Here is a 17,879-nt window from a genome sequence, read left to right as displayed (position 1 = left end):
TTATCTATGGCCTGAACTGTATCTTGCATAGAAATCACTTCTCTGATCGTAATTTTGTCTTCTAAGTCCACCTCATGTGTGACCAAAAGAACCTTACTTGAAGTATTAGCTCCTGTAACTGCTTTTGCAGCTTCATCCACGGCCTTGTTTCCTTGTGTAACTCGAGACATATCTGATCTATGCGCTGCACATTTAGCTATTGCTATTTCTGTGGGTTTCATCATAGCATGCAACAATTTCAATATCTGCTCATGGTGTTGTATGGGAGAACCGTCTGCTTTCCTAAATCCTCGGTTCTTCCAAACCGACCCAAACAGATGACAAACACTGTGCGCATAAGCAGAGTCTGTGTAGATTGTCACTCGTTTGCCCTCTGCCAACAAACACGCCTCAGTTAGACCCACTAATTCAGCAAGCTGTCCTGAAGCAGGCTGAGGTATTACTTTAGCTTTTTCAACAACAAATTCAGACCCTTGAGCCCTCACTATTGCATAGCCAGCGCTCAATTTCTCTCCAATCCGATAACAAGATCCATCAGTCCAGTGCTCTAGGTCTGCCTCCCGCAACGGAAGGGCTTGCAAGTCTGATCTGAGCTTTGCGTATCTTTCTGCCTCTTGTACGCAATCATGTGGTTCCCCATCCTCTGGGGTTGGCAAACGTTCAGCAGGATTCACTGTGGTGCACCTCGCCAAAGTAACATCTTCCTGTTCCAGGAGTCTATAATAGTCTCTGAGCCTAGACACTGTCAAGGAGTATTTACCATGATTCAAAAGATTTCTCAGCCTATGATGTGTCAGGATTGTCACAGGATAACCCATCGTGACGGCTGATGCTTTTTCATACATCAAATAGACCCACCATTGCTCTATAACACAATGACAGCCCTAATTCCACTTCTGAGAAAGCAGTAGAATAATAGGCAACAGGTTGACGACTAGTTCCCGTACCTGTTGGCTGACAAAGAACTGCACATGCAAACTTACCCCCTGTGGATGTGGATACATACAACACAAAATTTTTAGAGTAATCTGGCAGCGCAAGTGCTGGAGCCTCCTGCAATCTTTGTTTAATTGTTTCAAATGCCACCTGGCCATCTAATGTCCAAGTGAGATTACAATGGAGTCTGTCATTCCCTGTTTCTTTGATCATTGCTCTCAAAGGTCCGGCTAACTTAGCATACTCTTCGATCCATGCCGAAGAGTAGCCAGCAATACCAAGAAACGTCATCATTTCTCTAACTGTCCTAGGCTTTGGAACCTTTCGAATGGTGTCTAAATGACTGTCTGAGATACGTGTATGTCCCTGAAGTACTGTCTGACCCAAATAAGTCACCTCTTCCTGTACATACTGTAGCTTTTTCTGGGAAACCTTATGTCCCTTTTCAGCCAAAATCTGCAGCAATTTGATTGAGTCCTCATGACACGTTTCTCTGTCTGGGGAACAAATGATAATGTCATCCATATATTGAATAACAGTGCTCTTCAATATCTGACCTATTCCCTCTAAATCTTCTTTCAACACTTTATTGAACACATGAGGGCTATGTTTATATCCCATAGGCAACCTTTTGATAGCGATAAGATTGTCCCTGGTATGTGAAACCAAACAATCCCTGAGACTCTATACTGAGGGGAACACTGAAGAAAGCTCCACACAAATCTAACACTGTAAAGTGCGTGGCTTCTGGAGGAATCTGAGCCAATAATGTATGTGGATCCGGGACATCCGCTGGAAAGTCAGCCACAGCGTCATTCACTGCTCTTAAATCATGCACCAAGCGATAAGAGCCATCTGGTTTCTTTAGCGGCAACAATGGCGTATTGCTCTGAGGATTCTGAGTTATCTGCAAGACATCTGCTTGTAGTAGCCCTTTAATTTGTGGTTCAATCTCTCGGATTGCCTCCTCTTGAATATCCTCCACCCGGCTGGTTGCATTCCCTGGCAAAATGGCCAAACTGTCCACAATTATAGCATACTCCTGGAGGTTGCTGATAGCCTGCGTTAAAATTCTCTCTTCCTCTTCCGAAGTTTCCACGTCCTCTTCCTCTCCATGCCGGCGGCTGACCAACAACTGGCTGCAGCGGTTGGCCTTGAGGCTGAATCAACTGTGGCTGTGGTTGGATTAGTTGAGTTAGCGGGGGCTGTTCTAGCATGACTACAGCCTGTGCTTTCTCCTTCTTCTTATTATCAGTCAACTGTATTTAATTAAGTTTCCTGAGGGTTTCTTGATCTTGGTCTCGCTGAGCGAGCTCCTTCTTTCGATGTAACTCCACCTGGTGTGCCACATGATCTGTATAGATGTTTTTCGCCATGCTCTTGAGGCCAACCACCTCTGCCAATTTACTTTTCACTGATACAGGAAGCCCCTCTTGTATCTTAGCTCGCAGAATGGATCGCTCCATCTGATTTGACTCTGGATCGTTTCCAGTGACATTCCTCCACATTTGGTGAGCTCTGGACACATAAGCTCGTGGGTTCTCCTGTTTACCCAACGGCTCGATAAGGATGTTGTCCGGATGCACGTTGGTGATGTAAGTTTCTCTCAATGCTTTCCACAGCTTCCCTCTACATGCAGCAAACAGGTTGGCGTCATTGACAGCCGTCCCCACGAATCGATTCAATCCTGCTTTCCCCAGGAGCTCTTCCATGACTGGGACTCCAAGGAGGCTGGCTAAAAGTCTCTTAATGTCTCCCATAGCCGGCTGTATTCCTATTAACATTTCCTCCAACTTGGAAATCCATGGATGTGCTCCCTCTTGAAGAATTGGCAACTTTTCAATGATGTGTGACATATCTGTATTCTGCCAAGGCTTATACTCCAAACTCTGACCTCGCACTATCACTGGAAACATTTTACCAGATTTACCAGTTTTCTTCTTACGCAGGTTGTATCTTGGGGTGCTTTCTCTGTGAGATTCTTCTTTCTCCGTATCTTCCGAGTCAATTTCCTTTAATATGAGATCCAGAATCTCCCGGGCTAGGTGACTCTTAGCCCGCTCAGTTTCAGATCTGTCTCCGCTCCCCTCGGCCTGCGTCCGGTTCTGCTTTTCACCATCATCAACAACAGTGTCCCAGTCGCTTTCTTCAGACTCACTTTCACTGATGTCTTTATCTCTCCATGCAGTCTTCTTCACGGATGTATTTCCCTTTTTCTCCGCTTTAGCCAATATGTGTTTAATTGTTAAGTCATACCCCCCTTTGGCCCCTTCTGAATCACTTTGACTATCGCTCCATATCTCCATCTTTCGGGATCCCCGCATGCTCCTTCTTCGCAGCAGTCCCTTCTTTCTCTCATTACTAGGGCTTGGATGCAGTTCTACGGTTGTTATCGCTTTCCCTGATTCCATCACTCGATCCCAGTCATCCTTCATTTGATAATTACCCTTTTGGCTGAGCACAGGGAGCTGGGGATACACATCGGTGAACTTCACCTCCTTCTCATAAGGTGGGGGACGCTTCACTTGGGCAGTATGTGAAAAAGGTGTGTTAGCTTCTGCTAGCTACTTCTCAGTAACCTCCAAATTTTTCCCTAATTCCTCTGCGAGCTTCTCCCTCTTTTCCTTAGATGTCTTTAACCATTTCTGTCCCTCATTTTCAAACAACTCCAAAATGCCTAGTTCTGTCCGCCTCTTTTCCTTTCTTTTCTGTCCCTTTTTACCTTTCTTTTGCTCCGCCTTATATGCAGACACAAGCACCTGCATAGTCTTAATTACTTCTAAGTTAAGGGTTCCTTCCACTGGCCAGGGTTGATCAATTTCTGGCCAGCGTTTATGCCATTTCTTTGACACTTCTACAATCCCTTTAATAAGGGGGTTGCTTTTTTGCACCACATCAACAGGGGTAGTTGCTCTTGGAGTTCCAGCTCCCATCTTTGGCATTGTGAACTTATCTCTCTTCACTTTCTTTTTCATAAATCTTTAAACCCTATTAAAAGAAAGACAATTCACCCGTTTCAGGGAGTCAACCAAATCAAATTAAATCAATTAGAAATATATTTATCAAAACAACGTGTCACCACAGCCACTTCCCAAGGGAAATGAAGCACATTTGCCAACCTCAGAGAAAACCAGTACTGTATTGCTCTATAAACCAAAACACCAAGCAACTCAAATGTCCAAGGAAACACAATGGAACTAGAGACCTAAAAGTCCACTACCTCCCACAAAAATCAACAAACTATTTTCTATCTCTGTCAACAATTACAAACAATTCGAATATCAGACATGGATACATTCACGATTAAATCAGCCTATATACTCAGACAATAAAATCACTATTAACAGCCAATACTACGTCACAATTGTTCAGTCCGTTGCCAAGTCTCACATATAATTATCTTCTAATTGATACTATATGTAAATATGCAAAAACATTTGGTATACAGATAGTTATTCCAGCATTGCATGAATGTGAGTGTATGGACATGTGTGTACATGAGAAAGCATGTGGGTGTATTTAGGAGAGGATGTATATATGCAAGTATGTTTAAAGAGTTTGTGGATAAAATCGCACTAGCCTGGCAGATTTGATGGGAGTCGCGCAGACGAATGGCACCGGTAGACGTAACCGGTGTCTGGTGTCTCTTGTCCGTCGGCCAGTAGGCCTTGGCCTTCGCTGTTATGTCTTCCTTCCCAGACTCTCGCGTCCCAGAGATATGGAAATAAGAAGAAGAAGAACACAAATGAAGACTATTATTTCATTCTTATTAAAAACAAACCAAAAGTGTCACTTTTCCTTTGAGGTAACATAAACATTGCACCAATTCAAATCAGCCATTCTTATTTCATCAATGCAAATACATCTATACTGGTCCTTGCTATGTGTGTGTGGGAGAGGGCGTTACACAATCGAACACAAGTCACAGGTCACCAGTCTGTGTCTGCGCGCTCACACACCAACTGCTCAGCCCCTCCTTTCTCTCCTCACTCTTCTCCTGCTCCGCGGACACGCGCGCTCTGAGCTCATCTCAGCCGCAGAGAGAAACAGAGAGATGGATCAGCTCATTCTCAATCCTAATTTTACGTCTTCTATCTGCCAACATTCAAACAGGCACTTTATGACGAAAACTTCGCCTTAAACAAAAAATATTACTGGATCCATGACAATGTTATCCCTTATGATTTTCAAATTTCATTTGCTCTGAGGAGGTGCTTTTAGAGCAAATTCAACAAACTTGATTAGGTTTTAATCTCTATAAGAAAACATCCGCGCTCTACTACATATATGTCTAACAAGACAACTTTGAGATACCCCAAACATCCCAATATTCTAATAGCCAATCATGTTAGTACTTTAGTCACAAGTTAGTCATGCTACTCCAATCATGCATTTAACTTATCTCATACCTTCAAATCTGTATTGATTAATATATCTCAATTTGGCGTCGAATCTCCCTTACAGATATTTTTTCCTTCAAACATTGATTTCTCTAATGAAACTATACACCACATCAGAGTTTCCCACTCTAGTCTGTGGAAGTTGCAATATCTAAAAGAACAATTTCATACTTCGACCAGCTGTAACAATCAACCAAATAAACAATTGTCCGTACGTCAACAAATGCCCACTTAGCGTATTCATTGAACCTCTCCGCATTGCAACAAATCAACAGACATCTCCCAACAATTACTCATACACCACTCAACAGCCACACAGAATGCTAACTTAGATCTCTTTTCTCTAAATCCCACAAAGATACAGTTTAGCGCTCATCTCACATATACACACATATTCACATATATATTTAATCTACTTAGTCAACTTCTATCATTTTTCTCCTTTAGCTCCTTCCCTGAATAAGCTCTTTTTCTTCACCTTCTCTCCACCTAATATCCCCTCAGCTTCTCATTATTATTTTTATCATAATTTTTCTTTCCTATATTATTAACAGTACCCTTTATACATATTGGTTATCGCCTTCTTAATAATCAATTTCATTTTGGTCACTTCCTTTAACATACAGCCAATTCATGCCAATTTAATAATCCTTCATGTGAAACCCTGTATAACTCTACATATTTTCTTTTATCTCCCCTATATTTTCTCTGGCAGGTCTTTTGGGACCTAAATTTGATTTTACAAAAACAAACTTAGCAAGGATAAAAACCATAGTAATCAATTTAAACTGGAAACAAGGAATAGTATTAATAACTACTTACTTATCCACATTTTTTTTCTCTGTGGCTTCAACAAAACTTGAATCATCGCTTAAGGCAAACCAATAACCCACTTGGCCAAAAAAGAATAAAAACTCCCACATTAATACATTCCTATAGGTTATTCATTTATTATTATCTCTTTTGTATATCACTTTATCAATTACAAAGCCTATGCATTGTATCTATTATATTCTAGTAATGCGCATTTCATATCTAAATTACTCATACTTTATTCTTTGGACAAACAATCAGCTTTCACATCAACTTTAACTGAATCTCACCATCCCCTCACAGCTTGAGAAGACGCTTTAAGCACAATAAACACTGAACACTTCACACAACGGGGCCCCAACACACATCCTTTAACACTCAGCTAGCTTTCATCACAACTCACACAGCGCTTATCCTCTGCAACTTGGTCTGTTGGACTCAGAATACGGAAAACCGCCTCTAACAGCCCACCAAGTGCTCTACCACATTTGTTTAGAGTCCGCTGGTGTCACATGCACCCTTCTCTTAACAGACTTGACGAATTTTCTCCTGTCACAACCAGAAATCTGATTTGACTGAGTCTCTCACTTTTTCTTTTGTGGTCTTCATCTCTTCCTACCTGGCCAGGCTTTCATACTCTTTTCTACTCTTTGAGACAACTAAACCATGCAGCTAATGAAGACTGATTTTACGCAAGTCTCATGTCAATGTAAGCTTGGCGCCATGCCTGTCATTGTCTGCTTCGTATTCTCAATCAGTTCAGTCACTGCTGCCAAAGCAGCTTCTCATATTTCTCTTATTTCTCTTCTTCTCTTTTTGTCAGCGATCTCTTTTCTTCTCTATATATTATCCTGACATTCTTCTCTTCTTCACTTCTCTATTTGAGACAACTTAGCGCGTAGGAAATAGTGACCAATCTCACGCATGACTTATGACAATGTAAGCTTGGTACCATGCCTGCCACTATCAGCACCGTATTTCCAATTAGTCCACTAATCTCTACCGCTCAAGTTTCTCCTTTTTCTCTTAACCCTCTAGGCGCCAAAGTCGCATTATTGCGACAGGCAACATTGCTCATTAAAACAGCCTGTATCTTTAAATCTACTGCCTTGTGCTGTTACTGCTTGCTACCACTAGATAGCCAATAGATTCAGCTTCAATCCTGACGTCATTTGGGGGTGTGTTTCTATGCAAAATACCTGAGAAAAAAAAGTTTGAAACCCGACACCGGCTGTCGGAGCGGCAGCGGCTAAGCGGGCAGAGTGGGAGAGGAGAGAGCCGCGGAGCGGTGGCGGAAGTGTGCTGGACAGATCGAGAGACAGACAGCGATTTTTGTAATAAAAAACAAAATGCCCAAAAGACTTTACAGTGCGGATGAGGTGCTTGCACAGATCTTTGCTGATCGCGATTCAGAAGGGGACGATTTGCCCTCTGATGACGATCGCTCGTCAGAGACGAGTGACTGACGATGCTGCAGCTGCGCACACTGTCACACAAGCAGCACGCGCTGATCACGGAGAGAGTTTTCTTTTCTTTTTACAAGTTAGATTAGGACATTTACTCCTATCAGATTCCTGTTCATTTACTCTGAGGATGAGAGGATGAAAAAAAAAAAATCTACTGTGTAAATATGTTCAGAATTCCGTTTTACTGACTTTTACCTGGTGACATACAAATTAGATTAGTAAATTTACTCCAATCAAACTCCTGTTCCTTTATTTTGAGGATGAGATGACAATATACATATTTTTTTTCTGTGTAAATATGTTCAAAAATCAGTTTTACTGAAAGTTACTTTCAGTCACCTGGTGACGTCACAATATGCAAATTAGATGATTAAATTAACTCCCATCACAAACTTTAGGTCATTATGAATATTTTTCTCATTTACACGATGAATTTATCTCTCATCACTTCCAAGCTACAGCCTTTTGAAATCTTACAATCCAAACGGAATATTTTCCTAAATAAACTCTGGCGCCTAGAGGGTTAATTCCCTTAATTTACAAATTTAGACAGAACCGTATCAACACACTAAACACCTTTAACCCATTCTCCCCATTTTGGTAATTTTCAGCTTGACCAGCAATGGAAAACACACACACAGTCCCGTCCAGGGCATGAGTTTGACCCCTAGAGCGAAGAAGCTCACCTTTGGTTTGCGCTGGGGTGAAGGTCAGTCTCTGGACCCCTGCCGTGTGCCCAAGCTGTCAACTGCTGATCCTGCCGACAACGCCACCTGAAGTGTATGGGCTGTCGTCCTCAAAAGGTGTCGGCGTGTAGTATGTTGATAAAAGATTCTACGGAGGCAAGGCTGGGTGTATTTAACAGAGCAATCTTTATTGAAACAGATCTCAAGCCAGCGTCCGAACCAGAGTGTGGCCACTCCCTGGTATTCTCAAATCTCGGCAAAGTGATGCCCAAAATGCTTTGCCCTCTGCTCTATCAGAACTCCTCTCCGACCCTCAGTCTCAGGAGATCAACCAAAATCACCCCCGTTCTCTAGTGTGCAGGTCCTTTTTAGAGTTCATTTGCTCATGCCCGCCTGTTTCCTCTAATTGTTTACTTTTGGGACACTGAGAGCCCCTCTATCCTGTGGGAAAAGAATAGGTCTGCATAACACCTCTAGAGAATATCTCTCAATGGAATATGTGTACGTGAAGGTGTGTATGTGACTATATTGATGTTATCTAAAGTTGACCTGCTAGTCTCTCTATACTTAGATGAAAATGTATACATCAAATCAATCTTGAACCTCTGAACTGGTCAGTCCTAAGTGTGGGCCTCTTCCTTTAGCTATTCTCTGACGCACACTACAGGACTAATATGTTGTTCTCCTGGACATGAGACCTCTACGTAGTCCCCTTCCCACATATACTTAAAGGGAAGCATCTGGTCCTGTCCCATCCTGTCCTGCCACTCAGAGCTCAGGAGGTATAAGAAACACTCAGACACTACACCCTCTTGCCTGAGCTGTGTTTGTTGTCTGAGGAGCAGTAAAAGCTCTCCAGGCCTCCTTCATTGAGGCCTAACCTCCTCAGACCGCTCTATAACTAACTACAAAATATGGGTGACACATCATTAAACCTGCTCTGTCCCCTGATGGCTGCACATCTCGTTACAGCCTGCTGTTCGTGGGGAGCCTCTCATGACATCCATCAGTACTGTGATGGTGGCAAGAGGCATAGTTTGATTTATCTGATCTGTCTTCTTAAATCTGCATCACTGACATTTATCTCTGCTTTGACTCCTGGGTGTGGATCACACACAATTTCATTTATAATGTCGCAGTATTTGTAATTCAAAAATAGGTTCTCAGAATTGCTTTGACACAAAAGACAAAACTTCAGAGTTTTATCATCTCAGAATTAATCACATGTATGTACATTTACTTTTACCAACAGTTTGTCTGCAGAAGCTTTTAAATACTTGATAGATATTACTGGATATGTTACACAATTTATTTTTTGATCCAAGGGTCATTCTCTGAGGACTTCACTGCACAATTCGCAACAACCCCCTGCATTAAGGGTGGGTAATATGATATCAATACCATGATATAGACTCCGCAGATATTTTGCCATCCCAGTGACACAGTAGTATCTATCCCTTTAGTATGTTTGGGTGTATTAGACCATTGTGGTTACAAATCAATGAACAGGACTTGTAGATGGTAGTATTGATTTTTATATGATTTTTTGGGTCAGTGTTAATGGTATTTAATTTTTATGGATTAGCCCCGAGCCTCTGTCTGGTTATCTGATAACAATCTCTCCACAAGATCTACAGAAAATGTATCGTATCACTATATGTTTCTCTATGTATTTTATTAAATGTAATTTCCAAATACAAAGAACACATAACATGGACTCCACCATACAGGGTCTGACAAAGGAAATAGATCCCCTTTTCCAAAAATGGTGGGACGCTGTGTTGAATGTAAATAAAAAGCCCATGTAGTAATCTCCTTTATACATTCTTGTGTCTCACAAAGTGTTAAACCTCGCCCCATCTTTGCTTGTGAATGACTGAGCCTTTCGAGGATGCCCCTTTGATACCTAATCATGATTCAGATAATACAGATGTGATGTACAGTATGTCAAGGATATAGCTGATTTCATAACATTAATTCAATGATACGATTCGTTGCTGGACACTATACAGTACTTCATGTCCGTTTTTGTTGGTGCCTTATGCTGTGATGCCACACCATTTATGACTGAGAAGTGTACGTCTGTTAAGTGTGAAATGCTGATCAGTAGTAGCAAAATACTACAGAAACCCTTAGTCATGGCATCTTGATAACTTCAGAGCAGTTGAACAAGTTGTTGCTTTCATTCGTCTCATGGACTGTTAGTCCCACATACCACTCAGTATTCCTGTGACCTGCAGTGTCAGTCTGATAAGATTTTCTGGAAGGTTTGCTTAGAGCTTAAAGTGGATCACAATGAGGGAGTGAGGGCCAACTTGGCCTCCATTAATCTGAAATTTCTCCAGCACCCACTATCCACTGTGTTTTATTTATAGTGCTCTCCTAGGTTCTGATATCTTCACGTATGTCTTAATTAGCTGAAGAGGCAAGCTGTGTCATGTTACATTTAAAGTGCAATAGATGTTGCAGACTAGGCCTGGGCGATAAAACAATAGCAATATGTATCAGCGATAGACACGTAATTGATAGCTAATTGAATCACTGAGGCTAACTGCCCCCTCTCAGACACAGTCTGACCAGCCACAACAACGCTGCTCTCCAAACACCAATCAGAGTAAAGCAAATTAAAACGCAATGTAAAGAAACCTATCTGGAACATTGGAAAGAAGAAGCTAAAAGCCAAAGTAGATTAGAATGTTATCTAGTCCTAAAAAGAGATTATGAATTAGCAGAATATCTCTCTACTGTCAGAGATAGAAAGCAGAGACAGATGCTCACCAAGTACAGGCTCAGTGACCACAAACTGACAATCCAAACAGGAAGACACAAACAATCATGGCAACCAAAAGAAAACAGAACATGTGGTCACTGCTCGACAGGTGAGGTTGAGACAGAGATGCACTTTCTCCTACAATGTAAAACATTCAACGAAACCAGGAACATTTATTTTAACAAGTTCAACTCTGTAATCTCAGACTTCAAAGAGCTGAATGACCTCTTAAAATTAAAATTAATACTCCTGGGAGAAGGAGACAGGGCATACCTTGCTGCCCAATATGTATCAACATGTCACAACCTGAGGGACAGTGAATGACCGACACACACACACACGCACACACACACACACACACACACACAGCGGATAGTGAATTCAAGCTCTGGCGTAAAGACGAACCAGTGTGTAATTCACACAGAAAGCCGGCGCTGCGGCTCCAAAAGAGGCGTTTATAATCATATGGATGCAATTATAATGTGTTGTGATTGAGATCCTGACCCACCACCATGCATCCAGGAGAGTGACAGAGTTATATTTTTCTCTAAATTACATAATTACATAATCACCATCAGTAAACTGGACGCTGTCTGACTCTTTCACTCGCGGGGAGAGATGCTGTTTTCTGGGGGAAAAGTTCACTGAAGTCTCGGTCAGTCGGGAGGGCTGAACGTTGCGGTGATTTTTTTCACCGCGACAAACACTTGGTGAGTTAAAGGTTTCTGCCGGGGACAGACGCTGTTTTTCGGGCAGAAATGTGACGAAGAGTCGGTAGGACAGACAGGATGACAGACACTTCTCCACGTATAACTGCGGTATTTTTTTCCTCACATAAGTTGCCAAAGACACTACCAGTTACTAAGTTACTGTTGTTTGGTCCTGTAACGTTGCTTTGTGGGACATTTCTCTATATTTTGTTGAGTGAAGGACCTGTTTAGTTATCAGACTGTCAGATCGACACATCCCGCTGATACTACCTCCGGAGGCGCATCAGAGGTGCAGCAAAATTTCACCCCTTGCCACATCTGAGACTTTCACACAGAGCAGGATGCGGAGAATTGGCACAGGATCCCTGCACTCAAAGGGCAGTGTGAATGGGGCTAGTGTCACACTCCTCTAAATGGCTCTTTGTTAGCACATCCTAATCCATCCTCTCGCACATATTCTTTTCTTTTTCTTCCTTGTTTCATCGCTCCAAATTAGCGCACAAACATCAGGACTGCCCGGACTGCGACATTCCCATGTAATGTCTTGTGTCTGTGATCTTGTAATGTGTGACCCCCTGTCACTGATCAGTCATGTGGTGTGCACAGCACAACTGCAAGACTCACGACAACAAGACTAGTGTGAACAGTACAGCAGTACAGATCTGCAGACTTTGAAAGTTGTATCCTGTGTCCAAGGCTTTAGATAGAAGCACAATAGCTTGTCTGGCAAAAAGTGAATGGTAATGGGCTGGTATATATACTGCAGGGCTCATGGGAAAAGTGGAAACAGGTGTCACGTATGGTTTGGAAAAGGGGCAGGGCAGGATCTGAAATGACAGAGTTTTGTCAGGTAAAGTCAAGAGGTCATTTGCTGTCAAATAACATCCAAGACTTTCTGTAAGTTCAAATGGTGAACTCGTGAAGTCTTTACCACATCAGTGAATCTGGGCTATCCCATTGAAAGTTTTCCCCTTTGGTCCAGGGAGATTGTAGGTTAACAAGGTGTTTAAATTCGTCATAGGGAGGTGCATGCAGGTTGAACACAGCAACCTGCTGTTTGTTTCCCCAGTCAACTTTGGGTTTCATGTCTGGGACATTTCCTATCCCCTAGCCAAGTAGTTCTTGAAGTTATTTAACCATGGGGACAAAGGTTACCCAACCTTAACCAGCTTACAGCCCCCAACATCCCCTCTTGATGCTTGCCTTTTGTACTGGACCTTTTTACTACAATTTCTTTTAACTTTTTGACTAGACATTATGTTTCTTAGCTCAAACAATTGAGGTCATTTGCCCACTTACATCCATCTGTCAGTTTCTATCTGTTGAGAACAGCTCTTTCTCTTGCTTGTGTAACTACACACCCAGTCAGCAGAATCTGGACTTAACCATTCATGGTTGTATCACTCCAGAGTCTGGGTTTCACGATCATCACCTGTTAACAAAAGCCCATTCATGGATATTAACATCCCTCATTAAGAATGACTTTCCACTCTTCATTTCCTCAACATAAACAGACGGAAAACTGCCCGTAGACACAGACACACACTAATTCAAGCAAAGCAGCAGACCTGAACATGGAGAGAATAAATTTATGTTACTGTTTATTTCACTTTGTACATCTACCTTATCAAGCCACTGGTGGGAGTATTAAGTCTAAATTGTAGATCCCAGCACATGACTCACTGACAGTTAATATGGGTGGAAAAACATAGTATGTGACTGAAAATATTCTCACACTGCAAATTTCAGCACTATCAGTCAGTAGAAAACATCTTCTATCACATAAGCCCTCTGTATAGACAGAAGTGGGCCTGTAAACTCCAGTGGTGGACAGGGTGTTGTGGGTCAAAATAGACCCTATATATTTAGACATGATGAGAGCAAAGCCTTTCATCCCACTCTCTCAACCTCTACAATAAAAAAAGATGATCTTAGCCTTGTACACTGAGGTTTGTTTACAGGAGAGAACTGCAGAAACCATTTTTTAAAGGTTTCTAAAGTAAGTAAGTGTGTATTGTACACATAACTGGTATTGCACCTCCATTAAAGGGTAACTCCACCGATTTTACACATTTAAGTGTGTTCACAGGTCTTATGGAGTACTACTGCATATGTGTAAAAAGTAGTATAAAGCCTTTTGTGGCTCCAAAAGGAAGCTGGATGTAATATGACAATTCCCTCCAGTGATGTCACTCAGTGGCGACATTGCATTTTGGGTAATGTAGCCGCCAAGTTCTGAAAAGGAAGAAGAATGCACAGAATAAAAAAGGCCAGCAATGTTATAGAAGTGCACTGCTAGTTTAGTTGACTCACAGAAATAGCAACTTTTTGAAATCAGCATGTGTCTTTAATCAGTTTAACAAAGGCTAACAGCTGTAAACACACATATAAACGTTTTTGCTGAACTGTTGCCATCAAAAATAACTTTCAACCACTCAGATCAGCTCTTGTGTGAAATGGTGGCAGACAAAAAAGCCAAGGGCAGCATATTACAAATCAGTCTCCACTCGGTGTAGGAGAATACAAATAAAAACAACTTGGTAATACATGTCTACTGACAGTGAACAACCAAAAAAGGACTGAATTGTCTAATTTCAAACTGAGAAACAGAGACATCACTCACAACTGATTGGTTAGGGTGAAACGAAACAAAATAACCCCCTTGTACCAACAGGAAATCAATGCCAGGCTGACTTAATGAAGTGAACAGAAATGGCAGTTTAGTCTGATTATGATGGCAGGATAGCATCCCTGTTTCCTACTTGAAAGTGCTGTTGCACAGTATTCAAATAGGACAGAGAAACAGCACAGATTGAGAAAGAGAAGGAGCGCTACAGTGTGTTTAGGCTCTGAATGTGCCTTAAAAAAACCTGATTTAAAAGCAATCTTTCTCTAAACATCTACTGAGCATACTTAACAACCCTCCTGATTTTCCTAGTTTCCTCTAGGTCCACAATTCTCCCGTATTTCTCCCCAGTTATGACAAATTTTCACACCGTTGGTTTCTGGCACTGTTCACTGTGTATAATCCCCACAACAACTCAACAATGCCACTAAACCTAATGTTGATTCCTGGTATGTAAGTGACGAGGAGGAGAGCTGCTCACTCCCAGATTCTCCAAATATATCTACGCTCACACCTCTTTCTCAGTAAGTGAGGTATGGACAGAGAAATGGAGAATACTAAGAGAAAGACCACACCTATGCTTCCTTAAGGATGGTGCTACAGGCTACAATAAGCATTTTTAAATGGCCACAGTGGGCAGTGGCATGCACAGACTCTCTAAGGAGCAGAGGCAAAAAATTAATACAGGCCTGTTCTTTCCTGAGAATTAAAGTAAAATTAAAACCATTTAATGTTAAATTGCTGTTGCAGTGCACTCATTATTTAGTTTATTCATTCTATAAAAGTCATCAGAATGCAGGAAACAAATTCTACTTAACTTAAATCTTTCTGGGGGAGACCCCCAGGCCCAGCAATTTCGTTTTGAAATGGTCTGTATTTCAAGGTTGGTGAGTATGACTGAGCCTCCCTCTGAGCCCTCCTCAAGGCCACATATTGTATGATCAAAGATCAAGGTAACAAAAACACCCAAAAAACAGCGAGTTGATTTTGAGTGAGGATGGACTGTATCAGCAGCAGCTCTGATATTGGTGGCATATATACTGTATAAGACCTACAATATATTGGTCAGCCACTGGAGCTGACAATATCTTCCATACCTCTTGATGTTAACAACCTCAAGTTCTGATTTCTAACCTATTGCACCAGAGTTTCGCCAATGGCTTTAACAAGTAATCCTTCACACACTCTGTAACAGCGGCCTATTCTGGTACAGTATGTTGTCCCGTGGGATGGGGTTCGCCCTCCTCATATTATTATCCCAGTATTGGCTCCTCTGAAGTAAGCCAGTGATCCAGCATGAACCAGCTGCTGCAGGGAGCTGGCACGTTAAAGGCTGTTCAGACACTGTCCTTCCACTGGTGTGTAAACTCAATTAGGGGAACTGCTCTATGCCATACTGCATGGCTACGACTCAGTAACTTCACAACAGGACAACCTGACCTTCTGTCAGTGTGTGTGTGCATGTGTGTGTGTGAGTCGCCTGTTCTGGACATAGTCCTCTATTGGGATGACAAATCCTGCCCCTTCATGACATGACTTTGTATTTTCAGTGTCAACCCACTCATACTTGATTAAAGCTGTGTATCAGAACAAACAGCTGTCAAACAAACAAATTTGTAGGCTTACAGAAATGTGCTATTTTCTGTCTACTGAATCAAAGAGACAGTAAAAAGCCACAGCTGTTTTCTTTAAATATACATATAAAGTAATAATTTTGATATTCATATGGAATGAAAAAACTATAGTCTGCAGGGATCATTTTTATGATAGATTTATGGTTGAGCCAAGGAGTAACTGAGGTTCCGCTTTAGATACGTGACTGTAACTTTGGAAGATATAATCAAATAATACAATCATAAATTATTTATATATTATTATTTACACAGCACTTTTCAAAACAAAGCTCCAAGTGTCCAGTGTGTGTGCTTCAACCATTGGATTTTGTGCCAACCAACTGAACCAGCATTTGTCAGGTGTAACATTAGGTGGAGAGAACTAGCAGCAGCCGTGGGATAGCCGATGAGCTCAGCTCCACAGGTGATGCAGTGTTTATGTCTTGTTATGTTGCACTAGAGTTGAGAGTTGTGAACACAGTGCTCTCATCAGTAATGAGTTGGTGAGAGTAGCTGCAGCTCACTGGCGTTACAAACTGCTTTTGTAGCCTGTAGCACAAAGCCTCCTTTTGATCCGCTGCTCCTGTTTGCCCTGTTAAAGTTACTGCATTATGCTGTTAATACAACACTTCCTGTATCTGTTGCGAATTAAAAGCCCTCTAGCCTTTAAGTGGACAAAGGCACTTCATTTCTTTATAAGTCTTTTATTTTGAAACATTTGCATGAAAACTCATTGTCTTGCAAGATTAATTTACATTGGCTAGCTGTCACTTTGTCGTCTTTTCTCCAGTTCCACTCAGCTGAAGTCTTATTTTATTTATTTTGATGCTAAACTTCAGAATAAGAAAAGTTAAGATGAACTGTTGTGAAAAATAGAAACACAAAGTGTTGCAGTTGACATGATGGACTGTAATTCTGCAGTTGTAAATGTTTCTCATTATGTTCCTCTTGGGAGCAGTAGAGTCATGAGTGACAGCTAGTGATGAAATATGGTATTACCGGTCCAGTCTGGTATTAAGCCTTGTATCACACTGGTTTGAAAATAAAAATCAGCCCATCAGCTGGACTCAAGAGATCAGGTAATCATGATTTCTCACTAATCAAAACCGGAGTCTGATGTTGCCCAACCCAGGACTTAGAGGGGCGTAGGCCAACCCAAGAAGAGGCTCAGTGTCAGGAGGTGCATTGGCCAACCCATGATGAGACTATGGACCGGATGGGGCCGATCGAGGACCTGGCTCAGGACCAAGAGTTGTGTTGGCCAACCCAGAGACAAGAGTCGTCGGCCTACGCCGAAACTGGAGTGGCATCTGCTGGGACCCCTGATGCTGGAACTGGAGTGGCATCTGCCGGGACCCATCTCCCCATCACTGCCCAATCTTCGCAGATTCATCAGCTTCATCAGCTTCGACAGCTCCATCATCTCATCAGCCCTCCAGTCTCAGAAGAGTCATCTGCTGCCACCAGTGTCTGGACTCCATGGGGGGATTCTTCTTGCTGTTGCTCAGGGCAGATGCGAAATCTCCCTGCAGAGTCTAAGCGCCAAAGACTTTCTGACAAGACTCATTTGTCGCATCATCTGCTGTAATAAACATTTTCTTTACTCCATTCACTAGTCTCTCCTGATTGAAATACAATATGTGAGTTTGTCAGCTTGTTTTGATGGTTCCTTCCTCCCATTGAATTGAGGAATGCAGTTGTGAAGACAAAAGGAATAGCTGTACATGTGGGATGGTTCTCTACCTGAAGCGTCTCCTTATCTATGCTTTCACATACTGTGAGCTCAACTCGGTTTTTGATCATTGTACCCCCCTGCTGTACCTCTGTGAAGAGATAAACATTTAGTAGAGCAGGAGGCC

Source organism: Pagrus major, chromosome 4 (genome assembly GCF_040436345.1).
Source record: "Pagrus major chromosome 4, Pma_NU_1.0".
In the NCBI taxonomy this organism is placed as follows: Eukaryota; Metazoa; Chordata; class Actinopteri; order Spariformes; family Sparidae; genus Pagrus; species Pagrus major.
This window is presented reverse-complemented; position numbering follows the sequence as displayed.